The following is a 25,979-nucleotide window of genomic DNA, read 5'->3' as shown; positions in this document are numbered from 1 at the left end:
TTATATTTTTATAAATATCGATGTTTTTTAAAATTATTATAAAAAATATTAAAACTATGAATTAGTCAAAAATCTCTTCAAAAAAATGTCTCAAAATGCAAGCTTCGTATTTTTCCGCTAGGTGCCTCTTTAAAAAGGCTTCACCTTAAGGTGAATAAGATGTTACAAAAAATTGTTTCAAATTACAAGCTTCGTTTTGTTCCACTAGGTGCCTCTGGTAGACAGAGCATTCACCTTAACCAGTATCACATTGATAAATTGTGCTACAACAGTTTTATTTTTAGATACCGATATATTAATTAATTAAATACGTATAAATCTTTAATACGGTAAAAAAATATTGCATTATTCTGCAGCACTAATGTGAAAGACTCTATGAATGGAAATTGTATGAAAAAACGATAACAGAAAACTGTAATTTACTATTTCAGAGACATACTGCAGGAATCAATTGTGAAAAGTGTAAAAACCATTATTACCGACCTCCTCAATTGCTTGCTGATGATGAAGAGCCATGCCTCAAATGCAACTGTGACCATAATGGATCAACTGGTAAATAATAAATATGACTATATTAAACGATAACTAACCTACCCTAATCTAACCATGCCATGCCACACCTGTGCATCTATTCTATACACAAGACTACTATCGGCAGTTAACAAGGGAAGTTTATCATAATATGTTTGTATTGAAGTATTATAATTGTTACAATAAGTTAGCCATCTAAACAGTCAAAACTGTCTATCTCGCTCTAAAATTTAGCAAGCCAAGAGAGTGCGCTTTTAAAATATAACAATCACAACTAACTTATTGTAATTGTTACAATAAGTGCTAATACTTTGATACAAAAATATGAAAAACTACCCTTGATAGCTGCCAATAGTGGCCGATAGCACTCTCGTGTATAGAATAGATGTGCTAGACCTATGATCAAATCACTACCCCCTGTAGCTCTCTGTTTACTAATGAAAGGTTTCGACAGATATCAATTATTATTAGTTAATTCTAGGGTCTGAACAAAATTTGTTTATTTAATATTAACCATAAGTGCGAGTAAGAAAGCATTCAGCACTTTTATAATCTTCCGTAATATATGTACATTAGAGTAATGATGACATTAGATGATGATGACACAACCGATATATGCGAAGAAAGACTGTGCGACTTGGAGTATGCAGACGACGCAGTCGTGTTTGACTCGACGATCGAAAGGTTGGAGGTGACCGTGAACAGGCTCGCCACGAACTCGAAACGTGTGGGTCTTCATCTGAATGCGGCTAAGACCAAATCCATGTGCAGTGTTGCATGCATCGACGCCGACACTCCTCTCCGGGTTTCCGGTCTGCCCGTCGAGCTGGTGTCCAGATTCAAATACTTGGGTGCCACGGTTGCCGATGACGGTGGTATTTCTAGTGAGCTTGGAATCCGCATGGGTGTGGCGGGCTCTGTGTTCAACCAGCTTGGAGTCGCATGGAGGTCAAGGCTGTGTTCTGTGAGGACCAAATGTCGTTTGTTTAACGCGTACGTGCTACCTGTGCTCCTGTATGGCTGTGAGACATGGCATCTTCAAGAGTCTCAGCTTTTGAGCTTTGAGAATCGATGTCTCTGCCGAATCTTAGGGGTACATTGGTACGACAGCGTTACAAACACCCGAGTTCGTGAGCAGACACAACAGCCTTCGGTGATTGAAGTTATCACGAAGAGACGATTTACGTGGCTGGGACATGTATTCCGGATGCCGCCAAAGAGTGCGGCACTTCGTACCCTTGTGGCACAGCATCAAGGGTTCCGTCGCCGTGGCCGGCCCTACCTCACCCGGTAGCGGTGCTACAAAAGCGACCTACGTGCTGCAGGTTTGACATGGCGGGAGGCGCAGGAGTTGGCGATGGACCGAGGGAAGTGGCGCCAACTTGTGCTTGCCCTATGCCCCAATGTTGGGACGTGAAAGGGTGGAAGAAGAAGAAGAAGAAGAGTAAGATAGAAGACATATGAATAAACGACTTAATGAAGCTAGATGTGAAGCCGGTAAATATTGGTTTGACTCTTAAACCGAGAGCATGTGCTGCTGAAATATATGGTTTTTTATATGTGAAATATAAAGTTACTGGTCAATATTTTTAGTTATTTAGTAGTAAAGATGGCTAACTGTATTATGTTTAAATTTGGTATCCATATGTACTGAAAAGCAAGATGATGGTACAATGTTTCATGAGAACGTTAACAATATTAAAATTGAGGTTCTACTGTCCATCATACGCAAAGAAAACGGCATAATATAGTCAGAAAACACGATCTCTCTTTGGGATTATTGCTCTGAGGTTAATACTATTTTACCATTGGTTCTTTCAGGAAACTGTGCATATGATGAGACTGACGACGTTGTAAGATGCGAATGTATAATGGGTTTCACAGGCAACCGCTGTGAAAAATGTGATGCAGGCTACCGAGGTTATCCGAAATGCGAGATATGTCCATGCAATACGGCTGGAAGCCTTTTCATTGGAGACTGTCTTGGAGATTGCCAGTGTAAAGTAAGTAAAGTTTCACATAATAATTTTAAAGACCTTTGTTAATACAGTGTTGTAAACCATACTAATCCAATATTTGTAAATTTTTTTACAGTTCAATGTTGAAGGACCCTTTTGTGATTTATGCAGAGAAGGTTTCTTTGGACTAGATTCGAATAACCCAGAAGGCTGTATTCCATGCTACTGCTCAGGAGTCAGCACAATATGTCAGGCTACTTCAATCGAGAATCATATCGTAAGTTAAATTTACTAATCTTGTAAGGATAATTTATTCATAAATATTTCAATGACCCTGTTTGGTATAAACATCTTTAATAATCATTAATCAGTTGTGATTGCATATTTACCAGTCTATTCACAATATTAAAAAAAAATATGCCAATCTACTGTGATTATTTTATATTAGGTATACGATTTACTATCAGCAAGGCTAATCCAACTAGTTAACACGTTACCACGTTAGGTGTTAACACCTTTCCATTATTTCTCACGTTCCGAAATAACATGGATGGTTCTCAGATCAATTCTGTATGCAAGATGTTTATCTAAATTGCAAGTTGACACTTAACGTCATCTCCTACGTGTGCGCCATGCCACTGATATATTTCATTATGTCACTTTGACGTTTAGTTAACCTAAAAAAAGAATTGTTATTATAACTGTGACACTTAAAAACAAACATGGCCATCTCCAACATAAGCGAATCTGAGTAAATCAACTTTTTTTATAGTCAATTTGTACCTATGAGTTCATAATTTCCTAATCTATAATTATATTTAACTCAAAAAATACAATTTAAACAATGCTCAATAATTAAAAATCTTTAACAAACAAGAAATTTACAATTTAATGTTGGAGATGACAATGTTTGCTTCGTATCATCTGGATTTGACCAGGTTTGAAATAAATACTATTATTGGACATGGGCAGTTTTGTTTTGTATTCTATTATACATGTCTATTTACGAACACACAGGATTGTGCTCAAATAAACTTTCATTTATTATTTTATTGAAAAACAGCGGGCGCAGTGGCATTATAATCTTAAATTTCCAAATAGTCACATATCGTGATATAATTAACTCTTGGAATATAACATAGAATATTAATTATCACTTTTTTTATTAATTTTGTAGTTAAGTTGTTAAGTTATGTTGGAATAGTTTCGCAGATGAATATTGTTTAAGAAGTGAAAGATTTTTACGCATCAATATTATTTTACTTTGTCTGCAGTGTGTTTTTCAAAATGTAAATGAATATTTATAACACTTTTGAATTGTGTATCCTGTTATATACTAAATTTATATTATCCTTTTATTATAGTTCCAATCTCCTGAAAACTGGCTTGTAACTGACATAAGCGTTTCACAACAAGTATTTCCTACAGTAGACGTAGACTCGGGAGTGCTGACTGTGGGAAATTTTGAATTCTCCAGCATCGAATCATATTACTGGAGCGCTCCACACTTGTACCTGGGAAACAAACTAAAAGCATACGGCGCTCGGCTCATCTTCAATGTCGGATGGATCGTGATGCGCGGTGATACAAGCGGAGAACCTACAACCGGCCCAAACGTTATACTAATCGGACAAAATGGAATTAGAATTGCATTCGATGACATTTATTATCCCCAAAAAGGCGACCGGTTAGAAATTGTCGTTCCATTGTACGAACAGTATTGGTATCACGTACCGCCATCTTTGAAAGATATCGTTACCAGACTTCGAAGAACTGAATACAGAGGAGATTACGTTTCAAGAATACAGTTTATGAGTGTACTATCTAATATAAAACATATATTATTACGAGCAAAATTTCATACAGATCAAGCAGAGGGTAGTTTGCAAAATATGTTTATTCTTATTGGGAATGGTAAATCAGAAGTTACAACATCAAGTGTTGAAAAATGCTCATGTCCTCCTGGGTACACTGGTCTTTCTTGTGAAATGTGCGCTTTTGGATATGTAGGAATTTTCACCAATACAAGTAATCATAAAGAGCAGTTTGAATGCGTTAAATGCAACTGTAATGGTCATGCTGAGACGTGCAATACATTAACTGGTAAATGCGCAACTTGTGAGCACAACACGATGGGAGAAAAATGTGAAAGATGTATCAGCGGTCATTATGGGAATCCATTAGTAGGGATGCACAATGACTGCAAAAGATGCGCTTGTCCTTTGCTGATTGACAGCAATAATTTTAGTCCGAGTTGTTCTTCGGATGGAAATATCGGTGACAGCTATTTCTGCACTCAATGTCCTGAAGGATATACTGGAGACCATTGTGAAATGTAAGTATTTCTTTTATTAAATATTCTATTGTTGAGTCTTGCATCAATTGTATTCAATTAATTATTACATAATGTCATTGATTGTTTTCATCTTCATTTTTAGCAACTATTCTTAACACAAATAAGTAGTACATTAATTGAATAAATATTACACACTGTAGTGCAGTGGTTTCCAAACTTTATGTTACTACGCCTCCCTTTAAAAAAATCTAATTTTGGCGCCTCCCCCCCTTCATTTCATTAAATAATACAGATACCTTTTTAAATAGTCAATAATGTACTAATACAAATATGAAAAAAAAAATTATAAAAATAAACAAGGTTTTTAATGTCCTTGTTTATTAGCACAATCAATTTCAATAATAGTCAATCCAAATTCATCATCGTTCATTGACAAATGGATTCTAACATGGAGCCCACATCCTGAAGCGGGCCCCCAGGCCTGGATCTTTGGTACGTCCACCTACCTATCGCTGAGGTTAAGGGCAGTGTGGTGCTCTAATGTAGTGTTCCCTAAATAATACATGGGAGTTATCATTGAAATATATCAATCATCATATAGGTATCACATCAAATTGCAACGCACAACCACATATTTCAAATATTTAATAGTTCTTATTTTTGTTTGCTTCAATATACCTAACGCAGAAATCGTTTAAAAGTGGAAACATTGCGAACTTATTTTTTTGTAATTTTGATTTAAAAAGCTCCAATTATTATGAATGCCTTCACTTTGTCTTTTTAAATAATCATTGAATGCATTAGTGGTCTTTGCATTGATTTATTTTAACTAAATAATAAACAAGTTTAATTACAAAATTATCGTTCCTAAACAAATTTGCCTCATTATGATTTCACCTTTATTTAATTTTTTCACGAGATAGCCAGCGCGCTTCACAATAGTATTATAGAAGTGAGGTATAATAAAAATAGTCTCCATATTTTCAGACAGGTTTGCAAACAACCTTTTATAGGACTGTTTTTTTATGTAGTTTATAACCAGCGGCCGTTTTATAAACTATGCATTTGCAAACTGCAAACCTGTGGCCACTCGTACATTAATAATTATTGTGTTATCGCGCCTCCCAGTTTGGAAATCGCTGCTGTAGTTTCAGGAATATCTTTCACATTTCACCCACAACCCATCATCCTAATCTTTATCACTTTTATTCGCAACTTTTCCTGATACAATCACGACTTGGACTAGATACTTGAAAGTAAATTGCTGTTCTTTGTCAATGTAACCTAACCAAATTCCACCAGTACACGGTTTTCTTTAGCTGAGAAATTCATTTTCTTAGTCCCTTTTTTCTTTAAATATTACGTGGTTATTAGCACGTTAATAATATTATTAATACGACTACTCATTTCTATGTATATTCATGTAAATCTGTCTCCTTTCTAGTTGTGACTATGGCTTTTTTGGAGAGCCGACAGTTCCAGGATCTACTTGCCAAATGTGTTCATGTAATGGTGCTCCTTGCAACTCTTCAACTGGACAATGCTTATCTTGTCCGGGAAATACTCAAGGATTCAAATGTGAAAGGTACATATTCAATTATTATCAGTTTCTCTTACTAATAATGTTTATTTTTCATATTATTTCTGTCAAATCAAAACACGGCTTGGTATTATTAATGCGTTTTTTTTAATTTTATTTACAGTTGTAAACCTGATCACTATGGCATCGCATCAGAAAAGGATTGCAAACCTTGCGAATGTGATCTGAGCGGGTCAGTAACAACAACGTGTGATCCTAATAACGGACAATGCCAGTGTAAAGAACGATACGCAGGACGGACATGCAACAATTGCAAGGTATAATTTTATTAACAGTTTTCTACATTATATAAGAACAAACAATTTCATTATAAAGGAATATTTATTTAGCTGTCTGTGTGTAAAGCGTCAATTACATTGGGCTACTTTACGAGCTGTTTGTTGGCGAATTTAGAATCTGCCTGTAAAGTCGCCCAGTGTAATCATCGAACAAACTAACAAGCAGATTGTAAACACTCTACCGAGAAAAGTTGAAAGCCGGTAAACTTTACACGCTAAATGCCAGCGTGTGGGCCTACTGCGTCTGCGCAGTAGAGCGCAGTAGCAACCTCCCGGTAAAAAAACCAACTACGTTCTGTCAAAATAGTCGCTAGCTTGTGGCTTCTCAGCGAATGGAAAGTTTTATGTGTCATCATCATAATCGCAGTAGCTGAATCGCCCGCTATTAAGTTCGCCAACAAACAGCTCGTAAAGTAGCTCAATGTAATTGACGCTTAATTAAAAGGGAGATAAGTATGATATTACTATTTTCCATGATACCTTAGAGAGGATTGAATTTTCGACAACTTTGTATGTTCCCTGGTAAAATTTACCAATTTAGTTGTGTTTATTCGACTTGTCACTTTTCTTTTTTGAATATTCAACTCAATTATCTATTTCCATTTTCCCATAATCAATTAGCTACAGACAGACTCAGAATAGTGTAACAAATTTCAATTGTTCTTTGCAAAGGTTAGGTACATATTTTCCAACTAATTAGTAAAATTGACAAATTTTACATTTACCTACCCAACTTTTGTAATCTTATTGCTTTACCAATGTGAACAGAAACCATCAATTATTTATCAACGAGACAAGTGGTTTCATTGTCTGATTTTGATGTTATTAAATTGGGTCCTATTATTTTTTTATATTTCAGGAAGGATTCGGAAACATATCAGCTGGGTGTACTCCGTGCACTTGCGACAAGGTTGGATCATCCGATATGTCCTGTGATCCGGTAACCGGACACTGCGCTTGTCAGATAGGAGTCGAAGGATTTCACTGCGATGCCTGTCAATACCTGCATTATGGTTTCTCTCAAGATGGCTGCAAAAGTAAGTGCAAATTGTTTATCATCATGGTTACTTATACATATTATATTATAATAAATGTACCATCATACAAATTTTAATTTTTCAACATTTAGCATTCATAATGTTTTTACATTTCACAGATATTTATTTACGATATAAGAATATTAAAAAATACATTGCAAAGTATTTATGATCCTTGTACTTAGACTGCGGCAAGTTTAACGTGAAGCGTGGTCGTTTCGAGAACTACAATACTGACAATCCTTTCATAATATATCGCAACGCCATGACACTATGTTATAGTTATGTTGAACATATTTTTCGTCAGTAGTGACATCTATACGCTGAAATGATGACCTATATTTTTAGAGTGTGTTAGATCAAGTGTAGATGTCACAAATTAGTAAATTAATAGTGCTAAATTTATTCGTTCACAGATAACGCTACTTAAGTTTTAGCGAAGCCTTTTCTATCTACATGTAGATGGTTCACCATACATGTAATAATTTAAAATATAAGGGACAAAAAAGATACATGGTCAGATATTTTTGATACGTGCACTTAATCTTATGTAGGACGTTCTTAAAAATTTTATACTGCCAATGCTTTAGAAAATATTTGTTCTATCAGTAACGATGTCCATACGAAAAAATTATGAATTATATTTTAGTGCTTATATTTATATTATAGTGCTTTAATTGTAGTGTAGATGTCACTAGTAATCAACAGTAATAAATCTATGCGTTCACAGATGTCATAGTAAATTTTTTATTTTAAACTTTTTCTATTCAGATGTAGATGTCATTCATAACGAAAATAACGTCGATATTTTTAGTTATTTCTACAACATTTTAATTATTTATGTTTACAGCTCTTTCGGTCTATGTAAACCCACAAGACGATTGTAATTCTTCGATCATTCTCAAAATAAGATTATAGTCAGAAAAAGTTGTCAAGTCAATATAAATAATTCATTATTGTAGAACTAACAAACAAAAAATCGTTTCAAAAGCATAAAAATATACCTACCTACCTACTATATTATGGCATACAAAGTTAGATATTTTATATAGTTATTTTTATTGGAAAAATTAGTCTGCGACCTATGTGACCAGCCGAGAATTTTATCAGACTTACTTAACTACGCCGTATACGCTCGTTTGCTCCCTAAAGCCACATTTAGACCAAGCGAGCGAATGTTTGTTCTTCCCCCACTCCAGCGAAATTCTTATGCTCGCTCAACAAAAAGCGGGAGAATTTCACTGGAGTGGGGGAAGAACAAACATTCGCTCGCTTGGTCTAAATGCGGCTTAATACATTCAATTTTTTGTTCAGTCGATTCATAATTGATTGACATTGACCAATAACGTCCCTAAGCAAAATGCCGCCCCTAGGCAGCGTCAAAATGCCACAGTATTTTTTATTATCCTTTCATGACTTCAATATCTAAGAAATACATTATTAACAAAATATATAGGTACCACAAAATTAAATTAAAATATCATCTATAATTCAATAGACAATATTGCGAGTCCACGGTTTCAGATACATTTAAAAATACACCTGACAACTTTCAAAACTCGCGAATGACAAATGAATGATAAATATTTGGATAAATTAATTAGGTATGTACTTTAGTATGTACCTACTTACCTATAATTCAAATATAATTCGCAAATCTGCATGTATCATTGCTGGTCATCAAGGAGTGATGTCCATAGACGGAAGTTAACTAGACATCGCGAACCCGACGAAAAAATACAGTCCTCTTCAACCGTTTATGCTAATTAATACATTTTGTTTCCAACCAGTGAGCTGAATTTTTTAATGGAAAGATATATCCGTTATTACTAAGTTTAGGTACCTATTCCTATAATATTATATTTATTTATTCTCCTCGATTTACCGCCCTTCGAGTAACTGCCGCCCCTAAGCGACGCTCAATCTGCCTACCCCCACGGGACGTCACTGACATTGACAATCATAATGTCTCAATATACTGACCTATACAAAATATTATGCAGGTAGTGCAAAAATTCAAGTAGTTTAACAACTAAATAAAAAATATATTTTTGATAAAAATACCTTCTAATTTTCACGAGATTACAATTGACATTGACAAAAATATGTAGTATTAAAAATTCATACTAGGGGCATGTCATCAAATACAGAGTACAGACACTACAGAAAAAAATAAGAAACTTGTCTGGTTTCTGTGTAGAATAATAATAAGGAAATGAGGATCCCGTAATTATTGTAGGGGAGACCGAGGTGGGTTGAAACAATTTTTACACCTTTGGCCATAACTTTACTGACATAACTATCAGTTTGCATTTAATATAAGTATTTATTTGTGAAAAATCTATTTTAAGGGAAGCATTCCAACGGTTTCAACCCTCCTAGTACAGCAGTAAGTTAAAACAGCAAGTAAGGTGGATTAAAATATTTAATTATATATAAATTTACATCATACTACAAGGCTTTGTAACCGGAAAAACTGTTTTAATTATTTGAAAAAACAACGTGTATCGGGATAGAAAATTCTGCCCGGGATCGCAATCCCTAATAGATACCTATTGGTTAATAAACTACGTACCGATAATATATTAATTAATTCACAACCATCCCGATTGAATTTATAATTGAATGGAAAAGCAGAGTGCCTATTTAGTATTCCTAAAGCAACCCCGTATTTTCTTTCAACTACATCTAACTGCCAACACCATAAATGGAATAAAATAACCTCCATTCTTAGCTTCTTTTATCAACAAACACTTATTCTTTGTAATGTCAATCAAGTTCAGCGTGTCACGCAACTCGGTTTAACTTGTTTCCGCGTTATTTGACATAAAAGTATTTTTATTAGTCTGACTACAGACGTGTGATACGTGCGAATATATAAGAAGGGATCCAACGATTAGCGTGTATGTAGGCAGTGACGTCCCATGGGGGTAGGCAGATTGAGCGTCGCTTGGGGGCGACAGTTACCCAACGGGCGGAAAATCGAGGAGAATTATTTGGTATATATAGAAATAGCTACCTAAACTTAGTAATAACGGAAATATCTTTCCATTAAAAAAATCAGCTCACTGATTGGAAACAAAATGTATTAATTAAGTACCTAATATGAAAGTTTTAACAGGACTTTCTTTCTTTTTGTCGGGTTTGCGATGTCTAGTTTACTTCCGTTGTCCTTGGACGTCACGTTCTTGGTGAACAGCAATGACACGTGCATACCTAATCTAAAATTTATCCTAATATGTTTGCCACTCATTCACGAGTTTTGGAAGTTGTCAGGTGTATTTTTAAATGTAAGTAGCTATCTGAAACCGTAGACTCGCAATATTGTCTATTGAGGCAGAGATGGCATTTAAATTAGATTTTGGTAGATAAAAGCACTGTATAAAAAAAATGTGGCGGCATTTTGTCACAGCCTAGGGGCGACATTTTGTCTAGGGACGTCACTGTATGTAGGTACAAATATACCGTATTATCGTGAAGTTCGATAGTTCTGACAGAAAAATAAGTCATATTCGGAGCGGCGCCGAGTGAAAGAAAACGATGCAATATGAGTTAGGTGTGAAATAAATCAGGAGTAAAGACCACAAACAATGATCAAATTGGCCCTGTGTAATTCGAGCGCACTCGAAAAATTTGCATCTGAACATATTCAAGGTTAAATTGGTCTACTGTAGGTTCCTATTTTCCACATAATAACAGACGACGTGCTGTCTGTCATATATTATATACCTATACAAATTTACTCTCACTCTCACAAGACCCGAAAGACCTCCAAGGCAGAATGCAAGAACTCGCGGATGTCAGTCAAACGGTCGGTCTAAAGATAAATGTCTCAAAGACAAAAGTAATGAGGAACTGTTTTTCGGACCCTGCGGTTATCTGTATTTCTGGAACCCAACTCGAGCAAGTCAGCAGCTACGTCTATCTCGGACAGCAGGTGTCCATAGACGGAAGCATGCACGATGAAATTGCTCGAAGAACAAAGCTGGGATGGAGTGCTTTCGGACGTCTGAATAGTATCTTCAAGAGTGACCTACCATTATGTCTTAAGCGTAGGGTGTTCAACCAATGTGTGCTACCCGTGCTCACGTATGGCTGCGAGACGTGGACCCTCAACATGAGAGATGTCCAAAGGCTAAGAGTCACACAGCGAGGCATGGAGAGGTGCATGTTGGGCATCACGCGAAAGGACCGTAAGAGAAACGAATGGGTTAGGAAGCAGACAAGAGTACGCGATGTAATAGACGTTGCCAAACAGCTGAAATGGAGATGGGCGGGGCACATTGCTCGCCGAAAGGACGGCCGCTGGACAAATGCCGTCATCCAATGGTACCCAAGGGGTACGAAACGGCCACAGGGTCGCCCTAAAAGTCACTGGATTGACGAACTGGTAAAGTTCGGCGGAAATACGTGGCAGCGAACGACACAGGACCGAGAGAGTTGGAGAAAGCTTGGGGAGGCCTTCATCCAGCAGTGGATTGACCCCGGCTGATGATGATGATGATACAAATTTAAGCTGTGGCATGAAAATGAAATTGAGCTGTGTATAATTTAAAATTTAGATAATCTTGGAAATTACCTGTTATCATTATTTTATAATATGCTCCGCTTTACTTCGCATATTATACTATAAAATTCGGCTAACACCTAAATAAATTTCGAATCTGACTCTGAAGGAAAAATTTTCAACGTGGGCTATTTGAAAGAATCTTTACACACTAAAAGCGTCGTGAAATGAAAAAAATTGAAAACCACTTCGATAACATTAGAAATAAAATGCGGGTTTTGTATCATGCGTTTATGAAGGATGTAGTGGGCATGAAGTGGGCATGTCTTGCATAAAAATCGGTATTCCATGCTTTGCATTTCACCGCATTTGTAAGACGATCTCCCATTTCAGCATATTCTTGCGGGTGCGTTTGGTTCGGAGTCTGTTGAAGGCTTTCAATGTTCGGTACCTCCTCAGGATGGGTTCTGAGGAGAGATGGTATACTGGCATTATTAATTTCTCGAGACTCTCGACATGCGTACAGTCGATCCCCTCGAATCACACGATTAATGAATGGTGCATTTAAGCCTAGTTTAAGACATTTTAATACCCATACCTAAAGTACATATACCTACCTGTAGATAAAGGATCGTGGCACCACGCAATCGAATGAAATTCGAAAATAGACGTTCGTGAATATACATGTATCTACTTTTAAAATATATAGATATTTAATATCATTATGCATATTTAAATTATTATATTATTATTTAATACTTGGTGATAATTTAAATATTAATTGTGCATATGTTTAAGTTCCAACGAGAAGAGAGTTCTTTTATTTTTGTATAAAGCCTCAGGCATGATAATTCTCAATCCGCAATAAAAAAAATCATTATTTTAAGAGCAAAATGAAAACTATCAAGTAGTAGAAGTGGACAGAAACTGATTAAAATTCCTCGTCTACTTTATGTGTAAAATCGTAACGAATGTTTATTAATTTCATTCGACAGTACAGCGCCTAATTTCCTGGCGACCTGTTGTCCCATTCCCTATGAAAATATCATTGTAATCGCAGTGAAATAGAATTAGGTATCTGAGTTTTTAAACAGTTTGCGGCAACCCTAGAGTTGTCTTGAGGCGCGGTACGTATTTTTAATACCACTGTCTTAAATACCACATTGAAGGTTCCGTTTTTGGGAGAACAAACAACAGATTCTCCTGATTTTTAGACAGTAAAGTTGTCAGAGACACGTCATTCAACATTATATAGCAAAAACAGCACAGTACCTACCACAGACTTCTACCCCGTTTACAAGTGCATGGATTTACTGCTGACAGTACGTATTATCGCGGCCACAACAAGAAAAGGCACGTGTAAACATGTATTATCATCCAAGTTGCAAAATTGCATGCACGAATAAAAAAAAATCGGTAGCTTCTGAATTTTCACGCGACAGTTCGGTTGTTTGATTGTTCGATATCTTCGCCTTCGCAGTAGAAAGGTAGTGGCGAACCTGCCGATTAACAGATTTTCACGACCTGTCAAATAGTAATATAAAATGACAACACCACGTCTCGGTTACTCTTGAAGAATGAGATTGGCGAGGCAGTCAGCACTCTTACGTGTAAACAGTTATTATCACGATAGTTTAAAATACGCATTATTGCTGCCAGTAAATCCATGCACGTTGACATGCGCTATTATACTACGTAGGTAAAAAAAATATTTGGTATCGAATTTTAATATGTTTGTTATCTCTATCCGCGAGCCGTTTTTAGAATCAGTTAGTACGAAACAGATCCTGTTATAGGTACCTACTGAGATCAAAAACATTTATCCTAAAATTCCATCTTTAGTTATATATTAAAAATAAGATTCATGTTTTTAAAAAACGGTGTATTTATTTACATCGGTATCATGCTTACGATCAAAGATATTTTAAATCTCTATGCTCTATAAAAAAAATATAGTCTGTTTTCTATCGAATTGGCACCGCCGTAATTTTAACGGAAAGCAAAAATGTATTCGCGATATTTAGATTAAAAACTGGTCTGCTAGCCGTGGTTACTAAAGAGATTTATTATGAATTGATAAATACCAAGTAATTGCCGTCAAACGAATCTTATAACATTTTCATACACGCACATTGTAAAAAAGTATTTTCAACATTCAAATTGATCATTAATATTCGGATAGTTTTCACATTGAAAACCAGAAGTACGCACACAGAAGAATGGGAGGGGTCCATTTAAAAATATATCAATAGTATTGATTTTTAAGACGGGGGAAGAAAGCAGGGTTAACAAAATCTACCAGTGGGTCTATTATATACACAAGGCGGCTATCGATGGTAGTTTATCTTATTCATATATTGAGGAATTATAATTATTACAATAAGTTAGCTGTCTAAACTATCAAAACTGTCTATCTCGCTCTAAAAGTTAACACAGGCAAGACAGGAGCTGCTGTTAAACATAGCATTTTTGACAGTTTAGAAGGTTAAGTTATTGTAACAACTAACCACCTCAATACATATAATTACAAGATAAAAAGAACTTTTTATATACAACGTTTTTAGATTCTGTTGAACCATATAAACTTGACTTGACTAGCTTAAACGATCAAAAAAAATTGTACCTGACATGTCATATTGATTTCCATAGTAACGCACGTATATACCTATTAATAAGTTAGTTGCTAGGACGCCAGACCCCCAGCAACCGATAATGGTGTCGAAATAACTTTTCATACAAAACAGAATTAAGTGAAAATAAATTATAAAAAGATGGCTAAAAGTATTAAAAAAATGCATTGGTATCGTGTTCTGATATATTCTGATATCTGATATAGTCGGGAAGTTAGTTAAAAATCGATTGCAAGATTTTTACCGGACAAAGAACCACCGGACAAATAAGAATACGAGCTAAGAAAAACGTTGTAAAATATGATAAACTACCGTCGATAGCCGTCTTGTGTATAGAATAGACCAATAGGTGCCTCTAACATCCACATTTACCCCGTACTTTTCCGGGGTATTTGTCGCATACCCAGACACTCCTCATTTTGAGTTTACACCTGGCCTTCAGCTATAACTACGGACACTCACCTACGAGATATTGTAATCTGCCGTATCCACGAAGGTTATCAAATGTGCGTGGCGTAACAATAATTATTATTAGGATCATTGTTGGTCCATTTGTGTCGTCTGCGCTGACTTGTCTTGTCAAATCATCCTAGTCACTGTACTTAGTTGGTCATGATATCCAGGCAAAGGAGAAGAAGTAATATTATTCTATTTACCCAATTAATTTGTATTTTTTTGGTTTGTGGGGGGGGGGGTCCGAATCCGAGACCATAATAATAATTAACAACGACTTTTACATCATCGACTTTATTATTTTATAGGTATTAGGTTTGGTTAGGTTAGGTTACCTCACCTAACATAAAAATACACAAAAAAAGTAGAAGTAAAACTATTTCGGTTGTCAAACTATTATCAAGACTACGAATATAAACGATATCAGCTGAATTCAACTACATATAAAAGAAAGATACAGAATCATCTCTCTCTCTCTCTTTTACTTTAGCAACTATTACGGAATATTACAATAATGTTTAGTATTTTTAAAACCATATTAATTTGATTAACATTAAAGACACAAATAATTTTCATACTATATTTTAATACGTACAATTTCGCGGTGTGATTTCACAATACAGATAAGTTTATTTTGCTACTTGTTTCAGTAATAATCTTTAATAAAAACATGTCAAGATTTTAATAATTGTTATGTACCTACATTGTAAATAATAAAAAAATCTTTCTTATATAATATTATTATACCTAATAATACATACATAATATTAAAAGATGATTTCGTTCTCTTGATTACTGACTAGTAACATTATGAATTCGAACAGCCGTAGAGTCATATTTTATTTTGAATAGTTTTGGTAACAGAAATGCTCAACAGATGCCATTCTGGAATATCTGAAGAGATGAAAGATGACCAAAGCGAATTCCTGAAGATAATGAGTTCGCGAGACGAAACATGGCGCTTGGGAAGATTACCAGACCGTGTCTCCATCTGTTATGGATCTCTAACCCTCCGCGAATGAGGCGAGTCGAATTCAATGGCTCTCGTATTCCTTAAACTGCTTGAATAAATTATTCTTATTATCCTCCATATTTAATATTTTGAACGTCAATTTATAAAGTGGGTTTCTGTAGCTACGTATTAAAACAACACTAATATAAATAACCACTATATGCAGTATACAAATCAACTGTACGTTCTTTTGTCTATTATTGTCATACTGTTCTTTGATTCTAGATTTAAAATTGTCACTACCAATCATAATAATTGCTTCATATGAGTTTTTTCGTACTTTATATTGTAAGTCTCTTTTCACTGACAGTACAGAGTATTACGACTTATTTATTGAGATAGCACTTCTAACTAATTCGAGTAATTGGAAAGATTTAAGATAGTATTTATTCGGACATATAGAATTCACAAGACTTTATTTATTATATTAACAACCCACTTTTTCTATAATACGTAATTATTATTGATTCACTAAATATATATTATGCTTTAATATTATTGTACATGAATTACCTATCATGATTCACAGACAAATCATTAAATCAATAATTCCGTGCTATTATCTCTGCAAGATGGTACATTATAACGTCACTGTTCTGGCACACCAATAATATAATAGAAAATACTAATTCGAAAAAATGACATATTGAGTTAGTAAGTACCAAAATGTTCCTTATTTCAAACTTTACCGTCTGGAAACCTTATTAATAAATAAACAGTCTTTATTTTAAAGTCATCCTTTCTACGATTATTTAATAAACTCACATGATAGATCATTATTTCAAACATTTTAACAACTTCAAAGTCAAATTACTCAAAACTAGTACTCTCCAGTTAGTGTGTTCTGCCAGAACAGAGACGAAACTTATAACATATCATGATTCATGATATGTTATAAGTTATAGTGTACCATCTTGCAGAGATAATAGCACGGAATTATTGATTTAATGATTTGTCTGTGAATTTTGTACGTTTTAAAATACTATACACAAACCTAACAAACTCCAAACACATTAAAATCAGGTTTTTAGCTATTTTATATGGATACCATGACCATGTCCGATCCTAATAAGATCATAATATGGGTCTCTACAGGTGGAGGTTTTGTAACTGATTTTTGTTTTTACGAGAAATAGATGTGAGCCACCTGCTCGACCTCCAAGCAATATGTGTATTTTCCTGACCCAGGATTCGAACACGGGACCCACGACATTATAAGCCAACGAAAAGCCGCTCGACCATCGTGGTTAAATTGATACATATTGATTTTTTCTATTTAATTAATTCATATGTTGTAAAAAAGGACAACTTTAACTTAGGATAAAAGCTTAATTGGAAAAAATTCACAAGTTGAACACATAGCCAAAAATCTGAATTATTAAATTAATGTTATTTTAATAATAAAATGATAAAATCAGGCAGAAATCAAATATTTTGATAGGTACTTAACTGTAAGACAATACTGTGATTAGTAATCGTGTACATTATAAATACTATAATATATATAGACAAGCTTTTTTACGTTTTCCTAATAACGGTAATATTTTGTTGCTAATAGCTTAATTTGTCAAATATATCATTATATAATAACATTTCACCAGAACACATTGTTATGTAGTATGTACGTATTTTAAATCGAGATAACATCATTCAAGTTTTTCTATTCCATGTAATAAATACATGTAAATTCAGCTCGAATTAATATCTTGATGCTTTTACACAAACATATTATTAATTCGTTAAGCCACCTTACAAATGTTCATGGCTCGACATTTCTAATATATCAAAGAAACACGCTCATGCCACAACACTCGTAACTGGACGGAAATACAACAGAGCTTTTGTTGATTTAAAGGCTTTGCATTATGTCAGTCATTTTTCACACTAAGCGTTATGAAATTCCCAACGTTTCCTCTTTGATTATTACAGCCATTCTTCTCGCTAAATATTGTGACATTCCCACCTTTCCCCTACAGGAGCAAATCCAGTGACCTAAAAATAATAGATGGTATCTTTAAAACTATTCCATTTCAAACATTCGATTATAAATACAGTGTATCTTTCTATTTTTATAATCGAGCGGTATTATGTATGGCAACACTAACCTAAAATCGTGTATGACAGTGGAGTCCGTAAAACGTGAAATTATGCTCAGTCGATAGCTAGTAATAACAGTAAAAGTACATAATATTATATTACTTATAACTAAACAGTGAAGTAGTGAAGTCTCTACATCCCTGGATTATTTTAATCCTACAACTAAATAAAACTCACCTGTAGGTATTGTATTTAATGTGTGTGATGGATATAGAGCATGAACTCAATGTTTTGAGAGAATGGTTGACAACAGGGAACTATTCTTTTGAAAAAAAAATAAGATGACTTCTGTTCAATATGTTCACGGAAAATACTTCCACGGCCTTATACATTATAATTCCAGGATGTTTTTTTACAACTTCTTAATTTACTTTATGGTTGCTGCATTATTCAAGTATTGGTCAAAGGAAAAACTGATGTGTATAACTCATGGATGGAAGCTCGAACTAATTATAATTAAACTTGATTTATAATGAAGGCTCTCTTGTTCGTATTGCTAAACGTTATTTATGGTGAATCAAATAGGTCCATAAAATGTATTGTTTAGTAATAGCATGATTGGTTATTTTCAATATCATAATTAATAGGTACTTACTTAATAGTTTTTTACATATACTTCCGGATACGGAAGAAAACGACATATCAATATCAGCAGGTTTCCTACCTGCGATCCATCTATCAAAAGCGGAATGCACTATCCATTGCTCCACGACGTGCGATTATGTAGTACCTATAGTGATAGATACTCAACGTGTAGTAACAGGTACACTACAAACTATCCCAACAAAATATTAAAAATAGATAATCTTAATTCAATGCACTGATGAGATTATAGTTAGAGATGAATACGCTTCGATCGCTGTTTTCTCCAGGCGATAAGATTATTTAAACTGTTCTTCCCTTATCTCAGACATTACGCAAAGTTGTCAAAGTTTATCCAATCAACAATAAAAGCTCTAGAATCCGATTTTATTGAAACAATAAATAATGTACATATTGCCGCGACACCAATGGTTATACGGGTTCGAATCCCGTCGAGTTTCGTATTTTTTTTTTCAAATAAGATTTTTTCTGGTTGGTATATATTTGAGATGTTTTCAAGTTATGTATGTTCAATATATTCAATATATTGTTACATTCTCAAAATATTGTGAATTATTCATTTGAATAAAAGAAAATGATTCGAGATTTTTGTTTGAAGATTTTTTTAATATGTATGTATTGTTACATTCCCAAATGGTCCCCATTTGGGAATGTCTCCGTGAATCTGGAGAAGCCCAAATCGGTACCAAACCGACAAATAGTAAGGGTTGATTACGAAAATAAATAATAATAAAGCCGGCAATGCTATCAATTGCGGCCGTTTAAAAATATCTGCAACGTCGCCATTGTCGCCGTTTTTGACAGCGCTTTCCGTTGAAGGCGAAACATAAAATGGCGGACAGAACGCGGCAGCAGTGTTGCCATGTCTACTGATATTTTTTGATATTTTTGGCAATATACTGAATCTACTGATATTTCTTCATTTCAAAAATTCCCACCAGCTGGGAAAAAAACTAGCCATCTTCGAAAATTTAGGAATCTGCGGCCCGCGGCGAAATTTTTTCCCCTAAAAAAACGAGCCGACCATGAGAAATTGGGAACCTGCGGCCCGCGGCGAAATATTTTGCTTAAAGCAGAAATCTACTGATAATTTGTCGAATCTACTGAAATTTTTTTACACATTCTACTGAAATTTCAAATTTTGACTTGGCAACACTGCGCGGCAGACTGCCAGAGAGTAAACATTGTTAACTCGCGCTTCTCATAAAAGAAATTATAAAAATGTAGCCATTAGTACATATGAACGTAAATATATCTCTTCGTTTCCACCACAATTCTGGTGTGTTATTTGTCTACCTCCAAGTCCCGAATCCAGACGAAAAACCATACAAAGAAACAAAGTGACAGCATCTCATCACTTAAATTAAACCACGTAAATGACGGGAGATGACAGTATATTAAGTGTTTCCAAATTATGTATCTTAAATGTTTATAATGCTTAATTTACACTACACCTGTTTTTCGCAGTGTTAGAATCTTCGCATTCTACAGTCCACGCAATTTTAACGCCTATGTAACAATCTGTTACTTTTATCGCACCATTGGGAATATAAACGCTCGCTTAGTTCTGCCACATATTATTACAATGCCCCTCGATATTCGATACCATAAAGCAGCATCGCTTTATGCGATCTTCACGACTTAATTATGGCCACGAGCTAACCTTGCTTTCTGCATATTGTCTAATATATTGAAACATACACAAAACGCTCAAAGACTTAACAATAGATACGTATTTTTGCATACGAGGCTGCTGTGGTATTCGATATCGATTTTATATATTCGTTAGCAACTGGAAGCTATAAACCTACTGTGTACCTAATATTTAAAATTTAAGGTACAAAGAATTTATAGTAATTTAGTTATAATAATATAGAGAATATAGTGCTACTATAACATCTAGTAACGAAATAATGAAACATGTAGGTATACTTAAACAATTTAACCTTGAATATGTGCACAAGAGTGTCTTCTAGTGCGCACGAATTACACATTTAACTTTCGAACTTAACGTTCTAAATACAATTTATCTTCAATTAAATAAATCTTTTTTTTATTAAGGAAAGGCAGGTTTTTTACGTTTAGAATTATTAAACTAGACTATACATAGACACCTTGACCTGTCTTTAATCAAATCCTTATGACAGTGGTATGCAAACTGTGCGCCGCAGGCTATTTGAAATTTCAGAAATCTAATTACAATGCTTTGATACCATAATCATAATTAGAGCTTCCAAACCGGTTATAACCGAAACCGGCCAACGAGTAACCGCGGGTTTTTAAACTAACCGAAAACCGGGTAATTTCAAACGGTTAACCGGTTAAAATTATTAGTAGGTATCTAAATATATGAACCAAAGAGACAAACAGTTAAAATAGCATGCGAAAGCTTTTTCAAAACCATCATGTCGTAACAAAAAATCAACAACTGTCTTAACTTAACACTAATAGTAATAAAATTGCCTGCCTAAATAATTACATTATTACCAACCCTTTGAATGGCTTACTTTACCATTTCCTAGAATAAATTAATAATAGCACGGCGGCTAACATCAATTTTACTTATGGTTTTATAAATGCGTTTCAAAATTAAGAAATCTAAAAAATCTTAACACCACTGCACATGGATATACTGAAATATGACTATATTCTTAAACATAAGATCGAGAAGTTTAAAAGAATACTATTTTATGCAATAAAAATACTTTATTCTGTCATCAAATGTTTAAAATAAATATAAAGGATAATAAGGCTTCAAAATTATAGAAATAGATTATCTACAACGTGTAAGGACTGTCCAGGCTTGTGCTCTGAAAATACCTTAAAATCTCCATTTTGACCTACGTGACGCATGTGGGCCCTTAATATCATCATTTTTCTTTGGAATGGTATAGTTTGATTCTAATTGGTATATTTGTAGGGCGTTACGAAGAAGTTTGAAAACCTCTGCTGATTAGGATTTACCAACAAAATATTATATTATTATTATATTTAACAAAAAAATTTAAAAAATGGACATAAGGCCATTATCGTTTCGACATGTTTCGTTTATTTTTGATACCTAACTAGATTTCAGCAATAGCGGCATATGGTTTTTTCACTTGAGATTCGTTAAAACATTTTGCGTAAACAATGCGAAGCATTATTATGAAATGTTATTTCTGGCAAATGGTTTCAAAGTTTATTTATTTATCTATCGATTGGACTTCGGTATACGATAAAATTAGAAATATTTCGGAGAACAGAAAATATAACATTACTTACCTACATAGTGAATATCATTATAAAGACAGATTTATACCGACAAAGATCACAATAAATGCTATCGAAACTAAAATTGAATAATTATCATTGATTTTGAATAAAAATCAAGTGACCCACTATGTAGATCATAATCATGGCCCCCACATCCTGAAGCGGCTCCCCAGGCTAAGATATTTGGCGGCCCCCCTACCAATCGCTAAGGGTAAAGGCAGTGTGACGCGCTGCAGTAGTCTTTTCCAAATGGTGTACGTGGTAAAATTAACGTGAATTTTTAGCGATTTTCTGTATTTTTAATATGTACATCCATTAAAATACAGTTTAAAATTGCATCGTCCAACCAAATATTTTTAATTATTAACATCATCGTAGTAAAATAGCGCCGCAGGCGATTTTTTTTACTATTAGAACAAATTTGTGATCTATGTTTAACTCACGTATGACTCCTACTTGAGCCTGACTTCTCAGAATTTTGGACCACGTAAACATTTGTCTCAGCAAGTAGGCAGAGTAAATTATAATTTATAATTATTTTTACATGCAGAAATATCACTATTACAGTGGCGAAGACTGCATACTAGGTGATTATTTAAAGCTAAATTCAAGTCCTAATATTGCTCTCCTAAGACTTACTTTCAGTTACCTACTTCAGCCTATCTACCTTCAAGAGGCACCGTTCGCCACTGGTACATGCTCATGTAGTGATAAAACAATAATAATCGAAGAAGTCGCTTGATCTATAAATACATAGAAAACCCCATGTAGGCGAGTCGTAATGCAAACGATTTAAATTTCCCATGTATGTTTTGCATTTTGTAAATTAATACTTTTAAAGCACACGAATGGCATCAAGTATAACTAGTATTTAAAAACATGCAGTAGGTGGCTCAATTTGAACGAACAATGTGTATTTATGTTTCTATAAAAGCGATTATTTTTATGAATATATTGTTCTCTGGCGCACTCATTAATTTTAAATGTATGTACGGAAGTTTCTATCGATAATATTGATTCATAGTAATAGCCATTATGGCCACCTACTTGAAAGTGCGTAAGAAAACCAGTCAATGGGCCTACATAAATCTCGGGAGACTGCACAATTACTTGGGAGCTTTTTCATACTCACAGTGGGTGGGAAAACCAGTTTTCTTCAATGTAAAATAACTTAATATTTAATACTTACCTAGAAACTACTTACTAATTTTCGTGAGTACAGATGTTTTAAGTCATTGCAGGAAGAACTGTATCTGAAAGGGATAAAGCTAGATTGGAAATTTTTACATTATTTTTTACTTTACTCAACTCTTTTCTTTCGTCTTCCGAAGTTATATCAGCATACCGTAGCTCCACTATAGTCCACTATACATACCATAGGGGTAGTATTTAGCGACTTTCTAGGATGACGAATTCTTGTTGAATTGAAGTAAATACAGGCTCCTTTTTTGCGATATCCACATCATCCGGTCCAATGTTGCATCTTTACATTTGATCTGCTTTTGTGTCCTTAGATACTTTCAAACCCTTACAACCCCACACATATCCGCCGTGATCTGTCGTCAAAGCTCAACATACAATGGAAGGACTTGCTACTGTAAGTCAGCACCGTCAGAATGTCAGTCAGCAAGCATTGAATAAAGCATTTAAGATTAAAGAAACAACAGCATTTGGTGGCTTAATATAATATTGTGAAAATACGAAATTTGAAAACACTGAGAAATATATAACAACTAGAAAAAAACTTTTTGAAAAAAAATCATAAATCCTAAAATTTGCTGAATACATTTTTTTAAATTATCATCAAGTGCAAGTACGCTATAACTAAAATTTGAGAGATCCTGGCATTGATTAACAATAATTAAGGTAATATTAATACTTTAATTTAAAATACAAAATCCGATTGCCAAAAAGTAACGCAATTTAGAAAGCACTTCAGAGAGTATTGTAAAAACACTAGTTAAATTCGTCACAGTTAGATAGGACACGTATAGGTAAGTGGTCAAAGTACGTGGACGCGAATCCCGGGGGGTGCAGGTTTGCATCCTGTTGAGTGTAGGGTGGCGTATTTAAAAAAAATATGTTTTCTAGTGGTTATATATTTCTCAGAAGTGTTTTCAAATTATGTATGTTCAATAAAAGAATATTACATTCTTAAGTTTTGTGAATTATGGCTATAAATTATGATTCATCATCTCTTGGCTTTAACATCATCAGTTAATTTTTAAATATATGAAAAATTATAGATTATGATCAGCACATACGTAACCTCTCGAAAATATCAATAGATATAATACAGAAAGTAACTACCTGAATTCAATTAATCAGTAGTTCAATTTAAGATGTGAGTAGCTAAAGTATATATTTTGATTAGTCAGAGCTATTTTTAGTATTTTTTTTCGTATTTTTAAACTGACAGGAATCATTTTAAACTGATGACTGATGTATCATAGAAGTTGAACACAACACGCGTATATCTCTTTGATTCTGACATTCAGTTGCCAACTTATAGAGATCAATTTTAAAAATTTAAACACAAGATGTTATCTGTTTTAAATAATAGTTACGCACCTGATACATATTCAAAGATCTGATATACTTAATCACGTTATGCCCAGATGCAAAAAATGGTCATCTTTTAAAAGCCATTTTAAATGTTTGTTTACAGAATTTAAACAATCTTTTCGTTGTTTATTTGTTTACGAACAAAATGTACAAGGATTTATATAATATTACATTTGGGACACATTGTCAAAAGAAAGCATGAACAAAGTTTTTAAATATGTTTAAAAATAAATTATAATAAAAATAAGACGTTATACTAAAATAAAAACAAATAAAAACCATTTTCAATTTACTATTTTAATTACGCAATTGGCGGCACTTGTATAGTGGTTAACTTTTGTGTTTGATTAATTATTTTACCATGACAAACTGTATTTCAAATCGCATATTACATCTCTTTTCAGTTATACTTACCTATATTGTGATACTTCTTGTATTATTTTTAATTTTGTAATTCTGTAGATCAAGTGACTAATAATTTTAAATTCGTTTGATATTACTTACTTAAAATATGACCAACGTCTCCTTATTTTATGACACGACCATCTCTTATATTGATAGGCATTGCAATACCGGTATTTCAAAACCGGTATTCCAGTATTCATCAATACCGAAATACCGGTTTTAAAAATCCAAAATACCGGAATTTTCGGTATTAAGAAAGCACACTCGTTTATGTTTTTGAAAATGAATTATAAGTTATGTGCTGCTAAAATGCAAATATATTGAGTGAATCAAACAGGTGAAAAAATAATAAAACAAATTTCATCAAATATGTTTATATAAGTAAGTAATTGTCGCGATGAAATAATATTATTTCGAAACAGAAAACATCCATGACAAAAATTTAAGAAGCTTTTCCTGCAGCCGGACTTATTTGCACTTGATGAACTTTTGAGGGCTTTTGTTAAAATTACCAATATATTCAAATTATTTGTAAAAAATCACTAGTTCCACAATTTATTATGATCAATACATATTTTTTAATGTCAAAATAATTAATGTATGTAGGTTTTTTCTATAAAATAATATTTTTAAAAGATTTTAATAGCTATGTCTTTATTTATAAGCACCTACTTCTGTTTTTTAATGTTTAAGAAATACCGAAAAACCTATATTGACATTTTCATTCGGTATTGCAATCCCTATATATTTAT

This window comes from Rhyacophila brunnea, unplaced genomic scaffold (assembly GCF_057557595.1).
Source record: "Rhyacophila brunnea isolate RB1 unplaced genomic scaffold, BYU_Rbru_1.0 scaffold_5, whole genome shotgun sequence".
NCBI lineage: Eukaryota > Metazoa > Arthropoda > Insecta > Trichoptera > Rhyacophilidae > Rhyacophila > Rhyacophila brunnea.
Note: the sequence above shows the minus strand (reverse complement) of the source record.